This window comes from Zonotrichia leucophrys, chromosome 15, assembly GCF_028769735.1.
Source record: "Zonotrichia leucophrys gambelii isolate GWCS_2022_RI chromosome 15, RI_Zleu_2.0, whole genome shotgun sequence".
In the NCBI taxonomy this organism is placed as follows: domain Eukaryota; kingdom Metazoa; phylum Chordata; class Aves; order Passeriformes; family Passerellidae; genus Zonotrichia; species Zonotrichia leucophrys.
The window spans coordinates 6,059,998-6,086,161 of NC_088185.1; the positions used below are offsets into that span (position 1 = coordinate 6,059,998).

General features: G+C 47.2%; 1 long non-coding RNA gene across 2 annotated transcripts in view; it reads right to left on the reverse strand.

Annotated features, from left to right (window-relative positions):
• Window positions 1-4,137: 4,137 nt before the first annotated feature.
• LOC135454681 (uncharacterized) overlaps window positions 4,138-26,164 on the reverse strand; it is a 76,233-nt gene continuing 54,206 nt past the window's right edge. For both annotated transcript variants that reach the window (XR_010442170.1, XR_010442171.1), the window contains 5 exons: window positions 23,487-23,687; window positions 22,428-22,661; window positions 20,054-20,163; window positions 10,932-11,060; window positions 4,138-8,219 (listed from right to left, as the gene is read on the reverse strand). This is a non-coding gene — a long non-coding RNA (uncharacterized LOC135454681). The remainder of the gene's footprint in view (window positions 8,220-10,931; window positions 11,061-20,053; window positions 20,164-22,427; window positions 22,662-23,486; window positions 23,688-26,164) is intronic.

The window sequence follows — 26,164 nt, forward strand, 5'->3', positions numbered from 1 at the left end:
GGACTGGAACTGGTTCACTTTTTTAGTTTCCTTAGGTTGGGGCTGAGCACAAAGCAGCTCACTGTGCTAAAAGCAGTTTCTCAGGAAGAAGCCTACACACACTTTCACGAAGTTTTCCAGCCACAGACCACTTTGTGTCAGAATCATAAGGATCAGCCAGAAGCTGAGAAGAGATCTTGAAGACTGGAGCTGTATCTCCATTCTGTACAAATCCTTTTGGGATCCCCTCTTAGGGCCAATCATTGCCTCAGAGCACCCATGAAATGGCACAGCAGAGCCAGGAACCAATAATACTCCCTGCTCGATGGATTTTCCAGTCCAAAGTTAACTCTGCCAGCAATATGACAACATTGTTCTTCATCACTGAAGCACAGCACTGAAGCATTAGCTAATCCCTCTCAAGTGTGTGGGAAATAGTTTGGAGTTCTGCAGTTGGCTTTTATAAAAGTGTCCATCAGAAATGGCTCCAAGGCACAGACAGATCTGCCATGTGGCCACTCTGAAGAGCCCAAAACGTGACTGACTACTTCTGCATGGGAGAAATACAGAAATACAGGCCAGCATTTGTTTAATAATGTTTGCTTTCACAGAGAAAGTTTGAGATCAAAATGGCACCTGCTACCCTCAAAAGTACACCAGAACAAGCACAGCCAAATTATGCACCCTGCTTTTGTCCACAGCAGATTGCAGCACCAGGTTTTTATCTTCACCAGGCTCTGTCTAGCTATGGGACCTGTGACTTTTGGTTGGGATTTTGTTTGCCTCTTTTTTCAGTGCTGGATTTCCTTTACAAGGCTGTAATTTAGTTTGCAATTTATTTTGGTTGATTTGGTATAAGGTTTACTCTGTCCACCACCTAAGAAAGGTCATACCCATGTCTGCTGAAAGTCATGGGTATGGCCAACATGCTTCTCTTGAATAGTTCTCTCCTATCCAGTATCACTGGTTGTTTTTGGACAGTCATTCAGGGGTAAAACAAAAACCCAAACCACAATACATACACCATATTGACAGCCTGCTCAGCTAGTAAAAAGCCTATCTTCCCTCATGACTAAATGCAGCCATTTAAAATCAGCAGTCAAGACTTTTTAATTACTTGTAGAGATGTTCAGTAATGCCCTATGACATCATCATCACAAGAATCTATGTAAAATCTGTTTGCATAGAAACTGGTCTCACAGGCAAACTACTTCATAAGCAGTTTTAGAAATTCCTTTTTGTATTTAGCTGGTATTTGTTTATGAACTAGCTCAAAGTGCAATGCAACTCAACCTCCAAGCAGCTGAGGTGGTTGATTACAAAGAAAAGGCAATGGCAGAAGCTGGTCCCAGAAGTCAGCCTGGGAACCTCTTTAGAAGGACATTTCAGTCCCCCAAGACACTCCTGTCACTGCAGAACTGCAGTTGCAGCACAGCAATTGTAGCCTGCCAGCATTAGATGGGATCTTCAGTAGATTAAGAATGGCTCCAGTGATCCTGGAGCAGTTTCTCCCAGGAGCACCTCAGCACTGAACCATGCTTTAGGGTAGGCTGCTTTCAGCAGGGGTCTCAGCAGGTACCTTTGCTCATTAAAGCAGACAACAACAGCCCAAGATTTCCTGCTGATGCAGGAAATTTCCCTGCTAAACACACATAAGCACACAGCTTCACACCCAGCCATTACCTACAGTGCCCGTGTTCAGTGAGCAGCTGAGACACCACAGTGTATTACCAGGGAAAGACATAACACAAGTGCAACTGCAGAGGAGTTACATGACAGGAGTCAAATGTTTAAAATCATGAGATACACAGGTCCACAGTGAGGTAAAAGAAAATCCCACAGGAAACAACCAGGTTGCTAACTAGGACAATGCAACCAGGACTTAGCAAACAGCTCTGGGTACATTCAGTGAATGCAATGCTCTATCTTCTACTTCAGACATTTTAGTGGTATTTGAGTACTTTAAGCAACACAAGCTATTTGCAGCAGAGAACTGGGTACCAGAGATCTCTGCCAGCCAGGGACAGGACCATGCCACCCCATGAATGAGCCTCCCACCCTGAGCCAGCGTGGCTGGGACAGCAAACATCACAGCTGGCACTTGGAGCTCGCCTGGATCTCTGCAGGCAACAAGCTGCAATGAGTTTGGAGCTGCCTTCCACAAAGTCTCAGAACACTTCACAGACAGCAGACTAACTCCCAGCTATGTTAGGGTCGCTCATAGATATCAGGGCACAGAGGCAAAAAGGGCAAAGTTTTCAAGCCATTCATGGCAGAGGATCACCACTGAGATTTTCTGTGTTGGTTTTGTTGTTGGGTTTTTTTAAAGTATATACATACACCTACATGTAAACACGCTTACAATGAAATCAGAACATGTACCTTGAAGTTATTTATGCAATCTCTATAGGTTTAGTCATCATAGACAAAAACATTGCATCCATCTGTCATGCTGGATCAGATAACCGATCCCTCAAACCTAATAACTACTTCTGGAAAGCAGAAAAAACACACTTGCTTAATTCTGCCTCTTAAAGATACAGCCACTTGTCTCAGTGAGGACACACAGGAGCCACCAAGGTCCAAAAGGACCACAGGGCATCAAAGGTTTGTTTCAGGTCTCTTCAAAAAAAAAAAAAAAAACAAAAAAAAAAAAAAACAAAAACAAAAAAAACCTCAATCACCAGGAAACATACAAGGATAAAACACCAAGAGGCTCTCCTGGCGAGCTGCCCAAAAGTCAGCCACAAGAACTGACCCTAAAAGGGGTCATATCTAGTACAGCTCTTCCGCATCCACCATCACCCCAGCACAACAAAACCTCCAGCACTCCCAAGGGCACTGGGAGCAAACAGCTCAGACACTACATACCTCATGGTGGTGCTCTGCAGACCTTCATCAAATGGGGGTCACACAGCAGACTCTGCAGGCTTTCATCCCAACAAGGATCACACAATGGGCTCTACAGACCTTCATCCCAGCTGGGATCACACCACAGCTCTGCAGACCTTCATCCCAGCGGGGACCACACAGCAGGCTCTGTAGACCTTGATCCCAACGAGGACCACACAGCAGGCTCTGCAGACCTTCCTCAAACGGGGATCACAATATGGGCTCCGCAAACCTCTGTCCCAAAGAACTCACACTGGGGCTCTGCAGGCTTGATCACAGCAGAACCCGCACAAAACAGGTTCTGCATGCCTTCATCACAATGGAAGTCCCTCTCTAGGGTTCCTCACACCCTCCCCACCATGGAACTCCCGCAAGGCAGGTCTCTGTGCCTCTTTTTGCCACACCAGCTGGGGATGGCAGCAGGCAACTGCGGGAGCTGGGGGGCCACCGTGCTTCAACCGCCGCCGCCCTGCAAAGCCACGTAACCCCCCAAATCTGCTCTTTATTGGGAACACGTGTGCCTGCCAGAGAGCTCCGGCCCAGCTGTCCGACCCTGGGCCGGGGCGGCGCCGGCCACAGGTGCCTTGGCTTTGCCAATTGCCCGGCCTGCGGGGCTGAGTGTGGAGCGGCTCTGAAGACTCCAGGAGCCCAGGGCTGGGGCTGCCCGCAGCGGGTCCCGCACAGCCACCGGCCCAGAGAGCGGCAGGATCCCCGGGCTGGGGCTGCCCGCAGCGGATGCTGCACAGCACCGACCCCGGATGGCGGTAGAAGCTCCGGCCCGGGGCTGCTCGCAGCGGGTCCCGCACAGTACCAGCCCCGGATGGCGGTAGAAGCTCCGGCCCGGGGCTGCCCGCAGCGGGTCCCGCACAGCCAGCGGCCCGGGGCGGCCACCAGAGGGGGACAGAGCACCGCACTGGGCCGGGCCGGGCCGGGCCGCGCTCCCCGGGCCCACCGCGGCCCTCCTGGCCCGGCCCCACGCCCTCCGCCCGGCCCCAAGCCCTCCGCCGTGCCCGGGCCGGCAAGGGGCACATGGCAGCCTCAAAGGGCTGCAGGAGGTTCCCCTGCTCCCCGCGGTCCCCCCGTGTTTGGGGTGTTGCTGTAGGGTCTGCCCGCTCTATTGGGATCCCTCCCGAACCTACCGCTGACCCCAGCATCGCTGTCTGATCAAGCACCACAAATAATGTTGTTTATTTAAAAAATACTGGAGCGGCTCTTTGCCATAAGTGACAAGTCATTATTTAATTCCTTTGGTATTCGCGGAAATAACATCAATCAACATGAATGCATCTGCTAGCTAAATATGAATGTAATCATCCATTAAAATGTTAACATTTATGAAAACTGTTTATTAAAATAAAGTTATAAGAATCTCATTGTGGTTTGATAATCAGCTAATGTCCCCTTAAGGCAGAATTTGAACGTTCGATGTTTGGAACTAGATAACATTTTAAATGCCCCATCAGTTTATAACTCCAGTTATTCTGAACCGTGATTAAACCTTTGTGTTGCAGCCCTGGAAAGAGATGTCCTTTCTTTATCCTTGTGCCCTGTGCAAAATGGGCCATCCTCCTTCCCTAAAAACCCCAAATTCAGATAAAGAACCAAAGAGGTGAATGTATGGAGATAAACTGAAATGCAAATGAGGTGGGGATCTAGTAGGGCTTGTGTGACAACAAGTGCTGAGTTTGGAGAGCCCTTTCCTTCTGGTGTGGTGATACTGGAGAGAGTGACAGAGGAGCATTCTTGGTACAATGGGCTATGCCCAAGGAGACACTGATGGGACCAAGAAGCCATCCACGTACCCAAACATGCCTGCAGCTGCGGTCACACAAACCACGCTCTGTCCTTGTCCCTGTGTACATCCCAGCTGGCATCCCTGCTTGGATATGCACGTTGGCATCCTCCACCTCAAACCCAGCCCCTTTTCCAGGAAGAGAGATGTAATATGTGTAATTAGGTACCATTTTGCTGTAAGACAGCTGCCAGCCATCAGCAGGTTTCATTTTGAGTCATGCTTTTTATCAAGCCCATCCCAGGTCTGCTGTGCTGTGCAGAAGCCCCATCTCCCCAGGCAGCTCTCTGTGTGCCCAGCCTGGCGTGCAGGAACTGCACTGTGCTTTCATGTGCACTGAGATTTTTGGCCTTCCCTGTTCTGGTAACTCTTCACCTCAGATTCAGATGTGACTGTGACAAATTCAGTTGGCACCTGTTTGGTCCATCCAGCATTCCAACAGACAGCTCTGAGGGGAGCCAGGCTCCTAATTCCTGCTATGCTTTAATCTCCAGGCTCAAGCCAGCTCTGGCCTATCTCCATAGAAAGCTCATGTGTGCCGTTGTCCTTGACAGGTACAGTTTGATCCTAAAGGACTGTCTTCACCACAGTTAATAATGAATCATAATGAATAGACTTCATAACAACTTACTCAGGAACTGAACTGTTTCAGACACCCCCAAAATTGGTATGATTAGTCATAAAATCCTGTGTTGAAATATGAAACATCCAACACTGTGTGGGAATAAGAGAATTTTGTATCTTAATCTGGTTTTCTGTGTACTCTTAAAAATCTTGAGAACTCTTAACACATAAATAGGGACTTTACAAATTTCTGAGTTTCAGCTGTTTTGGTTGAGTTCAGTAAATTGCGGTTTCATAATTCCCAGTCAATTCAGCTATAAACCCCCAATCACTGCCAATTCATTACATATTAGTTTTACCAGAATAGATCCAAATTCCTTTGATAACCACGAGGAAACTCTGAGCACTGTCGTTGTTCTGGAGAATTTCCACTATCATTCAGCATTAGTCAAGCACTAATGGACATTAAAAAATAAAGAATTGCTGTAGACTGTAAAAAATACATAATTTCAACTTTCCCATGTGACTGATGCCTTGAGAAATTGACTGACATAGCTATAACAAAATAATTATCCTGTTATAGCTGTGCCTTTATAACTTCTCCACATGGACACTCTATTCTAAAATTTAAGTGACTTTATTACAGAATAATTACTCAAGGACTTAAGACCAGAATGAGGTTCTGCACAGGAGAGTTCTGCCGGTGTGGCTCTGGTGATTTAAATTCACCATACTAAGCAGGTAAATTTTGCTGTGCGGACTCTCAGGAGAGCCTGCCAGCAGTATTAGATAAGACATCCCAATTCTGTATTATCTGAAAATTGAACTTCTGCACTGTACAGGGCATAGCATCCTATTTTGAATGCATTGTCAAACAGGCTGGGCTTTTGCCTCCCAAGGGAATGTATTCTTGATGCTCAGAAGGAAGGACAGACAGGCATCACTCAGTTGTAGAGAAAAGAAGCGAGGATAAACCCAGAGTCACATTTTCCAAGTGCTATCACTTCCATTTGCAAACATGAACTCTGATGTTCAGCCTTCCCACCCACTTTTTGGCTAGAAAAACACACCTCTGAGGCCAAATTCCTTTTTCCTTGCTGGTATTCTCCTGATGGGCTCTCAGGAAGAAGGGTTACCCAGCTGGCCTTTCAGACACACCATGCTCCTATTCAGGACATGCTGCCTGCCGAGCCCTGGGCTCCTCTGCCCGCTCCTGGCTGCCAGCCCGCACTGCCTGAGTCACCCTGGCCACAAATTATTCATTCGAGCCACCGAGCATCGTCACAAGCCGCATTCTTTTAACAAGACTTCACACGCCTCTGCTGCTTGCAAATGTCGTGATGATTCGGGTCATGGGGACACGGCAAGAACCTTAAGTGTGGAAGGCACAAGGGACTCGCAGCTTCCTCCTCCTCCTCCTCTCGCCCTGGAACAGGGAGCTGTGTTAGCCTGATCTCGGCAGCAGCAGGAACAGCTCGGTGTCTGCACAGAGACCACCCGGGAACCTTGGGTGCTCCAGGCACAGAGTCATTTACCACGTGTATGAAATTGAACTAGTGGAAAGATCTTGTTCGGTCCCAAAACACAGCTGAGCTAACACACAGGAATCAAAGGAAACAAGCAGCCCTATTAACAGCAGGATCAGTGAAGCCTGGTTTGCTGCGCATTTGTCTTTCAAAGTTGAGCTCCTCTGTGGATTCCCTCGTGCCTACAGACTGAGTTTGTGCCTTTTATTTGATGGACAAGTGTACTGGGTTTGCATGACAAGGTTTTGGTGGCAGGGGGGCTGCAGAGGTGGCTTCTGTGAGGAGCTGCCAGAAGCCTCCCCTGTGTCCAACAGAGTCAGAGCCAGCTGGCTCCAAGACGAACCCACCACTGGCCAAGGCTCAGCCCATCAGCAACACGGATAAAGCCTCTGAGAGTTAAAAAGGGGATTTAAAAAGGGGTGGTGGGGAGGGGAAGGGGGGTGGGAGTGCCTGTGCAACTGCAGCTGGAGAAAGAAGCAAGAGAAACAGCTCTGTAGGTATCAAGGTCAGTGAAGGGGGAGGAGGTGCTCCAGGCACCGGAGTAGAAATTCCTTTGCATCCCATAATGAATGATGACCATGGTGAGGCAGGCTGTTCACATGCCGCCCATAAAGGTCCATGGTGGAGCAGATGCTCACCTGTAGCCTGGGGAAGACCCCACACTGGAGCAGGGGGATGCCCAAAGGAGGCAATGACCTTGTGGGAATTCTGTGCTGGAGCAGGTTTGCTGGCAGGTTTTGTGCTCTCCCTGGCATCCCTGAGAGGGTCAGCTTTCCACTGAGCTGTGGAGCACTTCACAGGACAGCTTGGTGGGGAACTGGGCTGGAGAGATGGGAGAAAATATTTTTTTGCAGATCTCTTCTTAGTCCAAAATCAGGGGGAGTAGCTATACATAAGACATCCTGTTTCAAAAGAGATTTCTTAAAAGCAATTCTTTTCTCCCCCAGAAATTTTGACACTTGCCATTCTGGACTCTACTCACCATAAGTTTGTCATGGAAAAAGAGTTCTGTAGCATTAGAAAGCAGGGAAATACTGAACAGTTCTTGCCTTGCAGCTAAGTGTGATCCAGAGCCAGGAGTCCCACTGACGTCAGTGAGGCAGGGATTTCACTTCTGAAAGTTCGGTTTTTGTTTTGTGTTTGTGTTAAAGAGCCTGAGAACCCATCCTTGATAAGGTCAAGCAAGCCCAGCAGGGTCGGTACAATGCTCTTCTCCCCTCCCAGATCCCAGGCACAGCCCAGACCACTCTGTGTGTGTCTGCCTCTGAATTATTTAACTGTCCAGCTGGTTAAAAATAGCACAGCAGCAGCTCCCGCTCCAGCCTGTGACTGTTAAATGGGCCATCAGAGCCCAGCCAAGGCCGAGGTCGTGGCCTGGGCTGCACATGTGGCCAGGGTGAGCTGGATGCCAGAGGGAGGGAGAAGCATGTCGCCACAAAGCCTGGTTCCAGCACGATGATATCAGCCTGTGAAAGAAAGGCAAGGCAAACTCAGAACACCATGGAGCTGCCAAAGAAAACACTCTCTTCACAATGAACAAAAGTCTGATTAATTATTAATTGCCTGGCAGCTAATTAGCATTCCCTTGGGCAGCTGTCTACAGAGTGCCTTATATTTCCAACACACCGTGGGCCAACATCATCGATGCAAATGGCTTTGGATCAGAGTTAGCAACTCATTTGTTGCCTGAAACAAGTGTTCCCCTCCCATCTCCCCATCTCCTCCTGTCACCTCTCTTTTCTCCACCCAGGGACTTGGGCTCATTACAGCGTGAGCTGAGCAGAAAACATCCCTTGCTGATGAATCTCCTTCCTGTGGTGCTTTTCCAAGGCAGGCAGACACCTCCCAGCAGCCACCACTGTGCACAACCCCAGCCTGCATAACAGGAGCATGACTGCAGTGCTCCAGCCCTGGAATAAACCTTCTTTGGCTGTTTGTGTGGCCAGAGGGGAGGGGAGCAGCTCTGGGTGGTGAGGCACCAATCAGCTGCAGAGGCAGCGACCCAGTCTGGGCTTTAGAACTCAAGGCAGCATTTGGGGAATTCAGCATCAGCTAATCTGGAATCGTTTAGGTTAGAAAAGACTTGTAATATCATCGGGTCCAACCCCCTGCCAAGGCCACTACTAAGCCATGTCCTTAAGCACCACATCTACACATCCCTTAAATCCCTCTAGGGATGGTGACTCCACCACCTCCCTGGGCAGCCTGCTCCAGCTCTTGACAACCTTTCCAGTGAAGAAATGTTTCCCAATATTCCAACTAAACCTCCCTGCTTGCATTCAGCTCCTATTAATGTTAATGGGACTTAGGCACATGCAACAAGGGCAAGCAGACCACTTACAAGAGCATAAACATAAATTACACCTATGTACAGGCAGAGCAAGCCTTCAGCTTGCTGTTTTACTATGCCAAGAAAGATGCACTTTCCTTTTTAAGAACTTAGCAGCTTTAATTTTTTAATTTTTTTTTATGGAACAAGTCAATGGAGTTGGTAAAATAATGCAGCACAATCTGAGAGTTTCTCAGTTTCCCATCACACCACTTGGCAAAGGCTGTCCACAAACCTGTGCAGAGACTAGGAAACAAGTTTAGGAATTACTAGTGTCTCCAAAATACACCTTTCTGAGGTTTAAGTAGGTGTCATGCTGTCCCTGCAGTACAGAATTAATTTCAAAGAGGTTTTGACATTTTCCCTGAGGAATTCACCCAGCCTCTGTATTTTACACCTGAGTGTACCTGTCACTCATATTCATTAGATGAAAATGTAGCTGGGAGCTTAACAGGAAAGCAGGCAAACTTTAAAAGGAAAAATGGTGAAGGAAACAAGGATCAAGTACAGAGCAGGCTCAGGTGTCAGCTCTGGCCATCAGGAGCCAGGAGTACCAGGGAAGGTGAGCTGACCTGGAATCCAGCTGAGGTAATGGATATCACCCCAACAACTTCACCAGAGCTCGGACTGATGCTCCAGCTCCAGAGATTAGAGGAGTGATCACTTTCCTTGCATACAAGGCCAGGTGATAAAAGCTGCCATGGTGACCAGAGAAGCCCTCATTAACAGGAGCACAGGATCTTTGAGCCAGAGAGCAGTTTCCTGATCTGTTTACATATTTTTTAGAACAAGGAGTCCTGCATCTCAGACTATGTGTCCTGGCTGTTACTGCAATATAAACATCATAAAATGACTGTTTTCCTACCCAAAAGCCAAAGTATAAGTGCTGATGCAGCACGATGATTGAGATAAGAACTGTTGTTTTCAGAATGAAGGGACACAATCTGTGGGAAGTTGTTTCCAGGCAAAGAACTTCAGCTACCAAGTGAAAAAAAAAAAGCCCACAGTCAAGTTTCAAGTTCTTATTCTTATTCCACAGGTTTACCCTGCCTGCTGCCTTGCTCTAACTCTACACCGTGCCAGCAAGGCAGCACATTAGTCAAATATGAGACCATTAAGTTATATCTCTGTAGATATGGGATATAACCCCGTGAAATATAAATGCACTGCAGAGGAGCAGAGCATGGTTCTGTTGTGCTCCTGTTAACAGTCCTGCAAGGAACCTGCAGCTACAATGCACAGCCAGATATTTTATTAGGCTACATTTCTCCTGGCATACATGAGTCACATAAAGTACATAAACTCATGAAGTCCATCCAAGACTGGCATAAATCAGGGGTAACACCAGTGGAGCCAATAGAGTTGCACTGGGGTGAAAGTGGCATAAATCAGAGGCTGATCAGGTACACATTTTCTTTAAGGTAGACAGACCATTAAGTGGCTTACATAGACTTCTTATCACATTACAGTTCTGTAAGGTAAATAACAGTCACCAAGCACTGTATATAATGAATTGCAGCCTGCAACATACAGCAAATGGCCATTTTTCTCTGGGAATCTCTCAGCTCAGAGCTCTGAGACCAAAAATAATGGGCAATATTCTCCAGCATTCATGTGTGACATTGCCATTAGTATTAACAGGAGGTATGTGCCCAAAGTCAGGATGTATTCATCAGCAGTCTGAATTGGATATCACAGAGGCTCCCAATGAACATTCCAGTTTCATCCCCAGCCATGACCCTCCCAGGGAGCAGCCACAGCTCTTTAATGGCCTTTGCACAGGAAAATATTTATTTGGTGTCAGGTAGGGCTGGAATGAGAGGAAGCAGGGCAGTCTGGCATCACTCACCTCTGAGCCTCAGCCCCCAGAGGAGCCCCACAGGGCAGCCCAGCTGGCAGCAGCACTCACTGGTGCATGCACTGGGTGTCTGTCACAGGAAACAGCAGCAGGACTCAGGGGCTGCATGGCAGCTGAAGCCTGAAGAGAGGAACAGAAGAAGTGACCACAAAGTTACAGGACAGATCAAGAATTTTACACCTTAAATGGCCAGCCTGCTTTCCTCTCAATAAAGCCTGCTTTCTGCCTATATATACATTTATTGTATGTTGGAAGGGCAGCAAAGAGATCAGAGTTTGTTTAGATTGAAGTTTAAAAGTAATTTGTCTAGATCAGGGTAGAAAGATGCTTAATATACACATTAATTACTTAATTTTTAAATTAGACTTCAAGGTGACTGGAATACAGAGTTCAACAGGCAACCAAAGTGTAACTAACACAGGCAGAGCATGCATGTGTACACAGCTCTGTTAACAGGAACAAATTGCTTCCTGCCCTGAATTGCACCTAAGAAGAGCCATAAGCTGGTTCAAAACTAAATATACACCACAGCATATGTACTTGCTAAGAAGGTCATTAGAACACAAAGCTTGGGGAGACAGCTGTGCCAGGAGAAAATAAATATAAAAATAAGATGTAGTGGAATCTGTGCAAGAGAAAATAACTGGAAAGACACAGAAGGCCAGGGAGCACAGCTGCTTGAAATAATTCTTTAGAAAAGAAATGGTGCAGCTGCATGCCTTAACCTAACCTCCTGTCTCTGAAGGTATGAACCTTGGCAATGCTATTCCTGCCCTACTCAAGTGTAAGCATCTGGCACTGCAGAATGCCTTATGGAGAGCCAAGGATGAGACTGCCCATCCAGCCTGAAGAATTAGTTTATAAGATTCTGGAGGTCTTGGCTTTGCAGTTTAATAAGTCTCCCTTGCAAAGACTTTCTCCACTGCTCTAATACAGACTTCTCTCAGCTCTAAATGTGAGGGCTTAATCCCAGAGTTACTGGCTTGTCAACAGAGTCTCCCACAATACTGTCCACACCTTGGACAAGCTGCAATTATTGTAACAGAACAACATAAACAGAGCTCTAACCTAAACCTGTGATACAATAGAGGGGTCAGGGGGAAGCTAATCCAAAAATTCAGTGTGCACCCCCTTAAACAAGGAATTTGAGTGCTAACTAAAAATAGAAGGTGAGGCTATCTGACAGCTAAATTGCCAGTGGTAGCTTAGCATGGGTTCGGTTACATTGCTCAGCGACCCTCAGTGAATTAAACAGATTGAAATGCTAATGATAGAGTGAATTCCCAGCACAGAGGTAGAATAAAGTAGTCAGATTAGGCTTCAGACAAGGTGAGTTCAACGGCAGCAAAGAGATCAGAGTTTGTTTAGATCAAGGTACAAAAGTAATTTGTCTAGATCAGGGTAGAGAGATGCTGCTTTAAAGCTTAGGGGCTCCCCAATGTTCAGTAACACGTCAAAAGCAGTGTAGACCTGAGAAGCTTTTTCAGTGACTGCTATTTTATGTGATTTCTGTCAACACTGGAACATTTCTCACTGGTCTCAATACACTCCTAATGACATCGTCATTTATCTCCTAATTAATTAAATGCTACTCTGATGACAGATGTGTGACAGTTCACCTGGGCTGTCACTCAGACTCTACTTGTTTCTTCTCACTGGGTATTCCAACCACTTTAGTGCTGCAGTGAAACCATCACTGTGGCATTTCTTCTCTTTGGGGTTTCCAGGTGTTCTCCATGGCATCACAGCTTCACAAGTACACAGAGGCTCATCCCCACTGCTCCTCCTAAAGCTCAGGAAGCACAAAGGAGTCACAGGCTTGATCAAGTGTCTTACCTGCCACTGCACAGACCTAGCCCAGGCCAGCTGCTCAATAAAGTTTAAACCCCAAGCTAACAATAATGGAAAGTGATACTTACAAAGCACACACAAAAATTAAGACCTGAACTTGAAACTCCACTCAGGGTTCACCTGTTCAAAACAGCTCTGGAGGCTCTCCAGAGCAGATGTATTAATACATAAATTCCAGGATCAATTTAGCCTTAAACAACTGAGCCATCCCTTCTCTTCCAAGGTCACAAGGCAAGTCAATGCCATTAGATTAAAACCAGACTTGATATAAGATGCACTGTCCTCGCAGTGAGGGCAATTAAAGACCTTACTTGACAAGATAGCAGGCTCACCATCACTCAGAGCTTTAAAAATGGGATTAGGCATCTTTCTAAAGAATGTGTTTCAATTCACTACCCTTGTAATTCAGGATAGTTATTCTCTTAAGAAAGTGACATTGTGCCTTGTCATTCACCTATCAATCAGCAGTGTCATAATACTTCAGTGTCACTTGTCTGTTTCCATTACAATAAATAAATAAAAATTACGTATTCTAGTCAAGAAAAAGCAATGTAAGGCAGTGTAAGGTCAGGGGAGGTGTAACATGTCATGCCCCTGGGAGTTGCTTTTGCTGTAGTGCTTATATGAAGCTGAGAGCAAGAAATCCAAGCTCTGTGGCACCCGTGTTTTCAGGCTAAGCACCAGACCTCACCATCTGGACATTGGATTGATTACCATATAAGAAAAACTACAAGAAAAAACATCTTCCAGAGTGATAATTTGACTTAGGTTGCCCTGCTTGACACAAACAGGACCAGTTTTGAGATGGCAGCTGACTTGGCTCAGCTCAGCCAGACAGGCTGCACTTTGAGCAGTCACTTCTCAGACATCACATAAGGGATGGGACTCACTTCTGCCTTCCTCTTCAACGAGGCCAGTTGTTGGCTTAGTCTCAGTATTACTGCAGGAAAAGGCTCTGTGGCCAGTATTTAGGAACTATGTGAGGCAGCTTTGGTGACTGCCCATGAGGCACCACCCTCAGCACCAGCAGTTAGCATGATCTAGGAGCAGTGAAAATCTGAGGAGCTACAGTCCCTCAAGTGCAGAGGAGCTGACAGCAGAGTCTCACCCCTTGTGGTTCCAGGCCAAAATGAGATGCAGCAAGTGGAAATAATTCTTGAGAAGCAGAGCCCTGATGTGCTTTCTCCATTCATAGTAACAGTCCACTTTATGCCAAGTGACTCATTACTGTGAGTGAAGGGAACGTGATTCAAGCAGAAAAGCACATGTAATTTGCATAGATTACTTTCCCACTTGGTTTCCATGCTGTGAAGTAACAGGGACTGCCTTCAAGAGAAAAAAGGAAAAAAAAAAGAGTTAGTCCCATGAGTAATTCTTTGCTTAAGTATTAAGATATAATAGATTGAAGAGACATTTGGATATGGCAATCTAGAGGAAATAAAAACAAACCAAGCATTGTGTTCCAGTTATTTCTAGTGTTGCGAAAGTGAACAGAAACTATTGTTCAGAGAATGCTTCAAACACCCTTGCAAAAGAAGAAATAAATGTTTCTGTGAGCCCATTGAAGAAAGACAGAGGGGGCAGACTCAGCCATGAGTTGGTTGGATTTCAAGATTTGTTTTTCTCCCTCGGCTGAGTGCATCTTGTGTTTTTTGTCAGTGGTGACACCACCCTTACCAGCCTCCGAGGAAAGGCCATTGCAGGGCTGGTGGCTCCCTCTGAACAGGGTGTGTTCTCCTTCAGACTTGCACCTTGCTCTGGGCACTGCAGCATTTCACAAGATGAAACTCAGAGAGCTTGCAGCATTCATATATCCAACCATTAACCTAAAACTAGGATGTGATTTCACTTGTAACTGCACTGAAATGCAGTGGCTGCAGTGGGTAGTTAGCAATTCCTTTTGCTGAAGCACTTGCTGGCAGAATTGTGATAAGAATAAGCAACTGGTTCCAGTAAAGTCACAAGGGCAAACCCAAACTGCTTACTTTGTGCATAAATGGTTTAATGTGACAGGGCATGGGGAAAGCAGAAGATCTGTCAGAAAAAATAAACAGGAAAGAAAATATTACTTCAGAATAACTCATCCCAAGTAAATTGAGCTTTCTGAAGAAGCAGCTTGTAAACTATTGGGTTTCAAGAGTTGCATCCTGGCTCCAGGCAATGTATGATGCTTCACTTGACAAACAAACCAAGCTCAAGAAAAACAACTTTGCTAGATTAAGACAGCAAGGAGGTTTTGGGAAGAACTGAAGTGACACACGGCTCACCAGATACAAGGCTCATTTCACTGCAAGAGAGCAGTCAGGCTTTAGAGGAGGCAGATAAACAGACCTGACACCCACAAAACCTTTCCCCACACTCTGAACCAACTGGAAACATTAATAACACCATATTTTAGGAAATGTACAGAAGAAAAGTTGCACCTCCTTACAGCAGCACAATGAAGACATGCAAATCAACATGCAGCTACAAGCCTGGAGCATTACTCAGCTCTCTATCTCCAGGCCTGCATCTCCTGAAGCCTTCTCTTTCTGCCTTGCATTTTTTTATTTCCAGCTCCATGGCTCAGAGGTGTTTACATACCTGAAATTGTGCTCCTGAAAGAGGAGGTTCACTCTGCTGTCCTGAATGATAGGAAATGTCACTGCAGAGATGGGTGAAATTACACCTGTACAAGGCACTCCCTTAACATTCTAAGAAATTTATTTTGAACCTCATATAATATACCAACTGGAAAATAAAGGGAAGACAAGTAATAGAAAGGCACTGCAAAAGTAAATAGAATTCAGCAATTACAGAACAACAAAAAAAATCCCTGTGAAGACTCTGATCATCAGATTTTGATCTGGTCCATCTCAGCATGTCCCAGCATCTTTGGCAAGTGGGCCATGTTTACAAGTGGCAGGAGCTGGAGAGCTCAGCTCCAACTGAGATCTCCATGGGCAGAGCTCCCTGAGGAAACAATCAAAATGTGCTGGGTGAGAGTTTACAAATGGGGAACTGAGGCACAGGAAGGTTAATAATAATGCTACTTCACATTTCTTTATTGCTTGAAATGGCCCACACCCTTTACAGACGTTTACCCTCCCAATACCCTGGGGAGAGGTGACTGGCTATTATTATCCTGTTTTTTCACCTATGGGGACAAAGAGGGTGAAATGTGTCAATCCTCAGGCCAAAATAGCTGACAACTGATGAACATACTTCTCTCTTTCAAGTCCAGGCCCAGTGCTTCATGAAATATCATAGCATTCTCCTTCTGATCAACCTTGTCTTATTGCTCCTCCTAACTGCAGACATTTGGAACGCCCTTAACTCCTTTGCTGGAGCAGTTGGTTGGAGGCTCTGTCCTCACCCATTCAGGACAGACAGCTCCTTTCCCTGGGACACCCCTCTCCCCCAGCCCCACCTGCCAGCAGCACTCCAAGTGTGTGTCCTTGCTGGGCTCACTCCTCCTAAACATCTTACCACAACCACTGATTTTATTGCTCCAGTGCTTCCTGTAACAATCTCCTCCTTTTCCCCTGCTTTTCCAGCTGAAGGAGGACCACACAGGGCTGGGAATGGGGCTGAGCAGTGATTTCTAGGAGGATAAATAGAGAGAAGGGAAATAGCTACCAGGCAATGTTGACATAAGTCTGAGTGGAAATTAAACAGTTTCTCACCAGCAGAGTAAGCTCCTGAAACAGGCCTGGGAGAGCAGCAGTGGGGAGTAAATGTCAAGGACAAAAAAACCCCTCAGCCAACCTATCTAGTTTTAAGATGGAGCTTGTTCAGTCTATAAGGATGGGCCTTATAGGATGATCTGCTGATGGAAGAGGTCTCCCCAACTGGAACTCCCTATGACTTCCTTGAAAGCACTGAGCTGTGAGCTCCCAGCCACCAAGGGTCATTTCTGTAAAACCTTGGCTGCCAAACAAACAAAGTGGTCATCAAGAAAATTGCATGGAAGAACTCAGCTCCAGCTCTGATCCTGGCACTTTGGGATTCTGTGTCTTTCTGTCCTGAAGGAGTGCCCCTATCCCTCCTGTGGCAGGGGCTGCTCAAGTCCCACCTTAAAGAGGTCCTGGAATGCTTTGCCATAGGGCTGGCAGTCCCTGACTCCAGTGGCACTCAGTCTGCCTCCCTGTGTCACACCCAGCTGCTCTGATTCATTGTGCTCTGCTCCAAAATAAATTTACAGCCAGGGCTTCCTGTCCTGGCATGTCCTGTGGACACGGATCACAGGCCCCTTTGGTCAAGCCTGTGGAGAAGGCTGTAACAACAGCAAGGGGAGTTGGTGTGATTTAGGAAATGTTGGGAACTCACATTGAAGAAGGCAGCTCCTCCACTCTCCTCCTTGCTTTCCCAGGGTGCAGACTGCCCTTGTTCCCCCAGGATCAGCCATGCAGTGGGCACACTTCCAGCCAGAGGGGATGAAAGGGCTGGGTCAGAGGCCAGGTCCTCCTGCCTGACCCGGGGGTGTCAGAGGCAGCCAAAAGCCATCCATCAATGGGAGTGCTTGGTTATCACAGAGGGAGTGCTCAGGGCTTTGTCTCCATGGGAAGATTGTGCTGGGATCGTTCAGGGTATGAACACAAATTGCTGTGATCCCTTGGGGCCCTTCTTCACTAGAAAAATGTGAGTCCTTAATGCTCATTAATTAACTGCAAGGAGGCTTTGCGGGAAATGTGCAGTTTTCACATGAATCAGGAGGTTATATTAAAGACCAGCTCTGCATATTTTATTGCTGTATGATTCAGCAAAACTCAAGCATGCACTTAAGTTTAAACATCTGCTTAGAGCTCAGTGAAGTCAAGGGAAGGCTGCTAAAACACTTCAGTGAATTGGAGCTTATTTAGACTGGGTGTGATTAGACTGGGCGTGATTTAGGAATCAGCAATCAAAAATTTCCAATACTTTACCTTGTACTGTAGTACCTGAACACGTCCTCCTTTCCATTTGGCTGAAGAACTGCTAGCACTTGGAGAATAGATAAGACCCAAGGGTAGAGGAGATTCAAGGCAGGCAGTCACAGCACACAGGTGCATGTTTCTCCCTGCAGGACTAAATCACCCCAGTGCAATAAGGACTCCTGTGATGGTTTTCTGCTTTCCTGTTGCACTACAGACTGAACTGCTTTGTGCCAAGAGCACTGCCCAGATATGCTGAAGAGCAGAATAAAACTGCTGTGTGTGTTTAAGGCACTCACAGCCCTGGGATGACGAGGTGCTGCTGTAAAGTTGGGAAGATCAGCTGTGCTTTTCTGCCTGGATGGTAGCAGGCATAAAGCATGTGCTGCCACAGGAAGGCAATTCCTGAACCTCTCTTCACCTACCATAAGTCAGGGATATAAGAGGGTCCCAAAACCAGTAAAAACAGCATCCTTCAAGCTGGGGCAGCACTTGCAAGACCCAGGCTGTTCCCCACTCAAAGGGCTCCTTTCCTCCACCAAAGCCTAATGATTGTTCTTTAACCTTAAAATATGACAGCCCCATGCTGCACTTCTGTGATGCTGTAATCACATCTTCCTACAGACACCCTTCTCGTGCAGCTTAAATATTTTACAAATACATGTCTAAGTACAAATCTACCACATTAACTCTTGTATGGAGGGTACTTATTTTCAGCTGTGTGGCTGGGATTCCTATCAGTGTAATTTACCATGCAGCATGACAGAGCTGAGCTAGAAGGCACAGCTTTTACTAGCTAAAATACAATAAAATATGCTACACCGTGTTTCACAGATGAATCACTTCTAAACCATGCCTTTAAGTATTGTCTGTCACTGCAGTTCCTTATTGTAATGCTTTGTGAGAGCTAAGAGAAGGAGAGAGAAATTGCCCTTTAAATCTCTACAAAGCCTATCGTCTAGAAGAAATTAGGGACATTTGTTCTTGGAGTCAGGTGGGTTATGTAAGAGAAAGCTATACACAACAGGTTTGATATGAGTGGAGGTCAGGCAAATGTGTTTGCACTTATTTATATTATATTTCATTCTAAGAATATTCGAGGACCAGCTCACAAACTAAACAACACCCAAACTCTGTAAGGAGCAGCTGCAGTCCAAAAGGTGCAGACAACTGTTTCCTCTCAGGCCAAGCGGCCAGGCCACCAGCACAGAGACCCCAGGAGAGCAGAACTTCCTGATCCCTGCTCTGAATTAGCTCCTGAGGGGAGAGTCAGCAGCACATGGACAAAGCAAAGGAGCAGGTCAGACAAATCACCAGCAGACAGTCAGGCATTCCCATCTGCAGCCAGTGCCAAATGGCCTTTGCAGCCCTTGCTCCAGAGGACAGCACTGCAAGTGCTGGCACGAGCCCCCAGCAGCCACAGAAAGCCTGAGGAGCAGACAGCTCTTTGGGAAATGGCCACACAAAACCCATGCCAGACATCTCTGAACACTTCCCAATGTCTGAAATCAAACTGAAGCTTGAAAGACCCAAAGTTCCAGGGAGAGAGCAGCAACCTCCAGTGGGATGTCTAGAGTCTGGCCAAAGTCTTTGTAATTTATGTGATTGGAAGGCACACACTTCATTCCTGCTGCTAAATACATCTCCTCTCACCAGATACCCAGATTTCCCCTGCATTCCCTGGCTCCCCTGCAAGGGCCCTGGAGCCAAGTGTCAGGTTATCCCCAGGGCTGCTGGAGCCCTTCACAGTCCCAGAAGTTTTTCTGTAGATTGCAGCAGGTTGTTTCTAAACCAGCCTCTCCTGGGCTCTCCTCTCAGCTCTTTAAAGCTGCCTCTGAAATAATGCAGGACAGACAAAGCTGGAGCAAGAGGGCTGTCACAGCTGGTGGCCACAGCTGCAAGTTTGGGCCAGAACACATTGTTCTTCCTGCTGCAGATGCTTTCTGTTAATAAGACACTAAGAGATCTTTTCTTCTTTGGGGATCTACAGCACAAACCAAAACCAAGGTCAAAGTCCATTTTTTCACTTACCATTTTGGAAGGATAAACAAGAAACGCTTCAGTCACATCTGACATAAATTAATAACGCTCCTGTTATTCACTACCTGTCAAAAGTTTCATCCAGCCCAGGTTTTGAAAGATATCCAAAGGAGATTAAAATGCTGCATGATAGAAGCACACTTGACCTTGAGGGCAGAGATGCTGGGCAGCAGTGCAGGAGCTGGGCATGGCTGCTGCACAGGGGTGCACACACACAAACAGCCTGGTCCCTGCAGGGCCTGGCACTGAGCTGCCAGCTCTGGGATGAGTGTTGGAGCTCCCTGTACACTGAGGGCAAAATCCAGAGTGTCACTCCAGAAGGTTTCTCACCTGCAGTTCTGAAATCCAGTGCAGCAATCATTTCATGCTGAACCACAGCATTCAGCTTCAGGGATGAAGGCCCTCTGGACTCTGTGCCACTGCCTTTTGGTCACATAGAGCTGAAAATAACATAACCAGAGGGGAAAACCTGAGCATCAGCTCAGTGACAGTCCTTTCTGCCAACCTCAGAGCAAAGTGCAATTTGGGCTTGCTGGAGCTCCCTGTCATGCCCAGGGCTGGTGCCAGGCTTGCATGCAGCCCTTGGTGCAGCTTCCCAGTTCACTCCACCCACAGAGTTTGGTTTTCTGTCTCAGGCTGCACAACTGAGTGTGTCTCCGTGCCAAAAGGGAGCATTAAGTTAGTTGGACTAGTGCCTTCCTGTACATTTTGTAAACAGTTTGAGACCACGGGGTTTCACTATGTCTCATGGCTTCTGCAGAAGGAGGGTGAGTCAGAACTGGCCAGTGAAGAAAGCTGTTGTGTCTGGGACCCTGCTCCACCAGTTTCAGAAGCTGGAAGGTGCAGATTATGCTTTGCATGTATGTTTAGTTCACTTTCTTCAGCTGCCCTAGTGGTCTGAGAATGGGAGCCATAAGGAAGGGAGAATTTTTCCTTTTCTTTTTTGACAAAACCAGAAAAACCCCAAAACCCTCAGAAGTATCAAGTCTCAGTTTTATGCAAGAACCTTCACAAAGCTCCCCCAAGCATTTGCATCTAGAATAGCTCTGTCTCCTGCAGGCACTAACACCTGCTCACATCAATTTCCATGGAGCATCACCTCACCCTGTGGTCCCTGCAGTCACACAGAGCTCAGAGCAGGGCAGAGCTGACAGATTTTCCAGCCCCTCACTGCCTCCATCCCAGCCATGCAGCACACAAGAAGGCTGTGTGAATTTCAAGGCATGCAAATCTCTGCCTGTAAACCTGGCTCTGCTCTGCTGCTCTTTCAGCCCCAGAGATTTATGTATCCCCTCTCTTTTAAGTAAACTCTTTTTCAAGAGCATGACTGCAGAGGTAAGTTCAGGCATAGACCTGTGTAAATTATATGGTTGGAGCTCCCCAGGGATCAGCATTGTTTCTGCAGTCTCTCCACTGCTCAGGCTCCCCCTTATGCTCCATAATCATTTCCAGGTCCCTTCATGCTCCCTGACTCAGGGCTGTAACTCAGTCTGTCACCCTCTGTGCTGGAGAGGCCCCTCTGGCAGCTCCACTGGCCTGGAGCAGTGGTGCCCTCCCAGCTGCCAAGGTGGCACTGGGAAAGATGCCCTGGGTCACTGGGGGACACTGGGCTGTCAGCTCAGGGCACCTGGCTGTTTTTAAAGATCATCTATTTCCCATCTACATTGTCAAACTGAGCAAAAGTTGCCCTTGCAGCAAACGACTTCTATAAAGATCAGAAATGGATGTTGCTTATTGCCTATTGATTTCCTGGATGAGGAATGTGCACATGGCACAGAGCAGAGCGTTTGCACTACAAACACTTGTGTAATTATGGGAGAAGTGCACATTAATGAGGGGCTGACTATATTTTCCTTAAGTGGAAAGTGTATTTAAAAGGAGAAGGCTCCTAGAGCTTTTGAAGTCAGGAGTTGTTAAACAGTCAGCAGCTGGAAATTTAAAATTCCTTCACATCAAGGCTCTGTGATCAATAGGGATTAAATCAGACAGGACCTTTCAAAGCTTCTAGCCTTATTAACAAATAGGTATCTGAAACACAGAGGCACTGCTGGAGGCATCTGTGAGACCTTGGTGCCAGAGAGAGGCAAGGGGACAGAGGCTGAGGCAGAGACACGACCATTGTACCTGGCTGATGTACCTGGCTGACTCACCTGCAGCCACAGCAGCCAAACCTGGGTGCTCATTTCCCTTCTTTTGCTGCTGCATGACACATACCAGTCTGAAGAGGTTTCCTGCCAAGTTTCCAGGCCCCCTACTCCTAAGTGTGCCATCATGGTGCCCCTTGCCCACCAGGAGCTCTCTGTTCCAGCTCAGATGCTCACAGAGGATCCAGTTCTGGGAGCAAAGATTCCCCTGTGGGCAGGGAAGGTGCAAACAGCTGCTTTGCATTTCCTCCACTTGCAGAGTTTAACATCCCTGGTTTTATTCTAATAAAACCCGATCCAGTCCCTGGTTTGGGTTTTTTCTTTAAACTTGAAGCTTCTCAATCTTCTTTGGGGACCAAAGCTTTGTCTGAGCCAGGGTTGCATCTCAGGGTACTCTGTAAGTGCTTTCTTGGAATTTGTTTCTGCTGCTACTTTAAAACCCCAAGGCCTGTGAGCTACAGGTGAAGTAAGATTCCCTCTGCTACATGTTCACATCACAAAGCAAGGGGACTGATTTGTACAGAGATCAGCAGCTCATATCTCTGCACCTCTGGACTCACCTTAGTCTTGTCTGAGCACTGCTATTGTGAAATGCCGGTTCAGGGATCTTCACTTTCTGCTGTCACCTGAGAATCACTGAGGAGAACAATGGATCTGAATATCTTTGTCTTTTTCTATTATTTTTTTTAATCAAGAAACGAGAATCCTTTCCCTTTCCTGACAGTTTTCCATTCAGTGTGGACTGAAAAAGCATTAGGTCCTGGGTCCATAGAGAAGGTGTCCAGGCAGCAATTCTGTAAAAGAGGAGCAAAGATTAAGAGCTTTGCTCTAATCAGTTCCAGAAATCAATTTCTTCTTCTTGTAGGATTTTTCTAATACACTAGTTTTGCAGTTTTACTAGAGTTATAAACATGCTGTCTTTTGAAGAAAAAAATAGATTTCTGCAAAATTAAGAAATCCAGTCCCTTTCTTTTCTTTGTATCCAGCAGGTGCAAGCTACCAAAAGAGATTTCCTTCTCAGCAGCCTCTGTATCCAAACACTGCAGTTTCATTTACAATATTTCCTGCATGAATGAGCAAAGCCCTGTTGCTGCCACGTCTTTGGATTTACGATGTGGACAACAGTTTGTTATTTTCTTCTCTGCCTCCCAATCGCCTTTGTCTCGCTCGGGTGACAGGGAGGCTGAGGTGAGCCATGTGGGGACTGCTGTGCATCTTCCCCAGGTGGCAGCGGGAGCTTGGGGACCCTGGTGATGTCTCACAGAGAGGCACTGCAGTGACAGATGTGGCACCAGCACAGCTCAGAGCCCAGCCCGCTGTCCCAGCACTGATAAGCAGAGGGAAATGTTTTCTGCTGCTGGAGATGGCAGCATCTTGGATTCATCCTGGCACAGTGCCACTGGTGTGTACAGACAGAGCATTTCATGTTCAAAGCTCTGCTCTGGCAGTGCCCTGACCTCGGTGTGCCGTGGCATGGGGGGATTTCTGATGGTGCAGCTGCACAGGGGGCACCGCTGCTCACAGTGAAAACCACTTACCCTGGCACTGCCCTGCCCTCTGATGGTTTGGCACCCAGTGAGAGACCTGCCTGGACTGTCAACTGTGTGAAAACCACTCACCTGGCACTGCAGCCTGTCCTTTGAGGGCCTGACACCAGGGGGGATGGATGGAGAACCCCATTGGTGGCTTCTTGGCCTGGCAGCACGTGGCTGTGGCGCACAACGTGACACTCCAGGATGTGACTTCACCGACCACGCCGGTCTGTGCCTGCTAAATCATGTCAGAAGTTCAGAAAGGACATCCTTCTGATAGCGTGGCACCTGTTTTGGGCAACAGAACCATGTGGAAAATAAGGTTACAGCAGCTGCAGCAGCTTCCTCTTCCCCCTCTTCACTCCAGGTCAGCTTCCCACACTGGAGGCCACAGCAGGAGGAGACTGCAATCCTGCATCCCTCTGAAAGCACCAGCAGACCTGGGTGAGGAGAGCTGGATCTCTGCCTCACATTGTGCAAAAGTAGAATGAGTACTAGAATATTATGGAAATTGCATCAAATGGGGAAATGCCTTTTTTGTGCATATTTTTTTTTCCATTCCTCCCCCCAGCCCAGCAAAATGACAGACTCCTACAACTTGCAAGCTTCCTGAGGATGCCTTTATCAGCCCAAACAGGGATTGTTTGTAACATTCCTCTCTTTCCCTCTTCCACATCTCTTTTATTGGCTGGCTCAGCTTCCACTGCCATGTGCTGCTCCCTCCTCCAGCAGAGGAAATGAGCAGCACACACACTAGGCAGGAGAACAATATTAATGAGAGAATTGGGAACCATTTGATGCAAATTACCCTGGGATCAGGCTGAGCCCAGCCACTACTCCCCATCTAATATCATTTTTGTTTTTAAGAAATATCTAAATGCTGGGAGCAAATTTCAAGAGTTGTTTGTACTTGGCCCCAGTGTGGGTCAGACAATACAAAGCAAACTCCCACGTGCTCTGCCCCAAGGAGGCTGATTTCTCCTGCACTCTGATTTCCTCCTGCCCTGAGAAGTAGGTATCATTTGTTACTCAAGCATTTCAAATGCCAAATGTGGCAGGATTTGTTCTAATCAAACTCAGCAGTACTGCTGAGAAAGCAGCTCTGAATCTGAGATACAGTTTTTTTCTTTGAACATTTCCTTTCCGTTGCTAAACCTTACAAGCAATTTCAGCATCTGGCAAGTTTCTTGGTTGGGTTTCCTGGGACTAGACCCCACAAAACCACACAGTTCATCTCCTTCCCCAGGGAAAGTCTGGGTAACAAAGTCATCCCTGACAAACGTTCACCCTTTTTAGAAACCTTCCTAAGATGTAGGGTTTGTAGCCTCCTCATGTGAGCCATTTGAGTGCTCCATAATTGCAGAAAACACATAACACCTTGGGAAAATCTCCATAATACTACCTCAACCCCATCCTACCATCTGCTTTGGTTTTAGTAATGACATCTCTTAGCTCAGGGAAAATCTCTGACTCAGTATTTGCAGGACAATGGCACACACAGGTATCATTGCAGGGGGAAAGCTTCCAGGAACAAGTGGATTTAAAGAGATTTGCTGAGCCTTAGTTGTGAGGTTAACTCTGGATATGAGAAGAAAACACAGAGGGACTGTGAGGCATCAGAAGAGCTGAGTTAGACTAAGAGGGGTGGAATGCAAGAGCAGAGAGGTTCTGTCCTCACAGGTATTTGTTATCCAGTGGAAGGAATGACCTTACAGTGGGCAGGACTGAAACAAAGGTCAGCCTGTGTGGTCAGAGTGCCAGGACAGCCCTTTCTCCACCCCAGCTCTCACAGGTGCCAGCCCACTGGGAACCAGACAGGACCTGGCCACTCTTCAGGCACTGAGCATCCTCAAGGAGATTCACTCATTACTGACTGGTGTGATGTGGGACTCTGTGGTGGAAGGGAAAGCACCTCTGAGTCATCCCTGCCCTGTTTACTGTCAGCAGGGATGCTGAGAAGGGAGCAGCCTCCTGGGGCACCTCCTGCCACAGAGCCACCCTCAAATGGCCCAGGCTCTGCAGAGCACACAGAGAGGCTGCTGGGGCCAGGGATTTCCTAGTGGGGAATGGTTCAGAGCAGAGGGAGCTCACTGTGGTTCCAGTTTGCACGTTCCATGAGCTTTCACCTCCAGCAGGTGCTCCTGCATGCCCTGTCCTCAGGAATATGTGTATTTTGGGACACAATTCAACTTCCCTGCCAGGCAGATCAGCTGGGTTCCCCTGTAAAACACTCAGCCAACCCACTCAGAAGGGCTGGTGCCCCTCACTCCCCAGCTCCCACTCCCAGCTGCTTCCCAGAGCAGTGGTTGCTGCCTCACAACCTCCTCATTGCTCAGGTCCAGGGGAGAGGACAACTTCTCTCCTCACAGACATTCACATCACCCCTGGTGCTGCACAAACATTCACAGCACCCCTGGTCCTGCACAAACATTCACAGCACCCTGATCTGGTCCCACATCCCTCATCCCCCATCATCTCCAAATGCTGAATCCCACCTGGTCAAAGCCAAACCTGTGGATCCAGGGCTTGGTCCCAGCTGAGCAAAGCAAAGGAGAGCCTCAGGAGCACAGAGGCAAGAGGCAGCAGGCACTTTGTGTCCTATTCACACTCACACAAGGGTGCAGCTTGCCAGCATTTGAAAGTTCCCGTGTTCTAATGTATTTTTTAAAATAGGCTTTTTTAAAAGTCCTCTCACACAGAGAGGATTTTTTAATAAAATAGTATTTGAGGAAAGAATAAAGCTGGGATTTTGTTGAGGCCAGAGG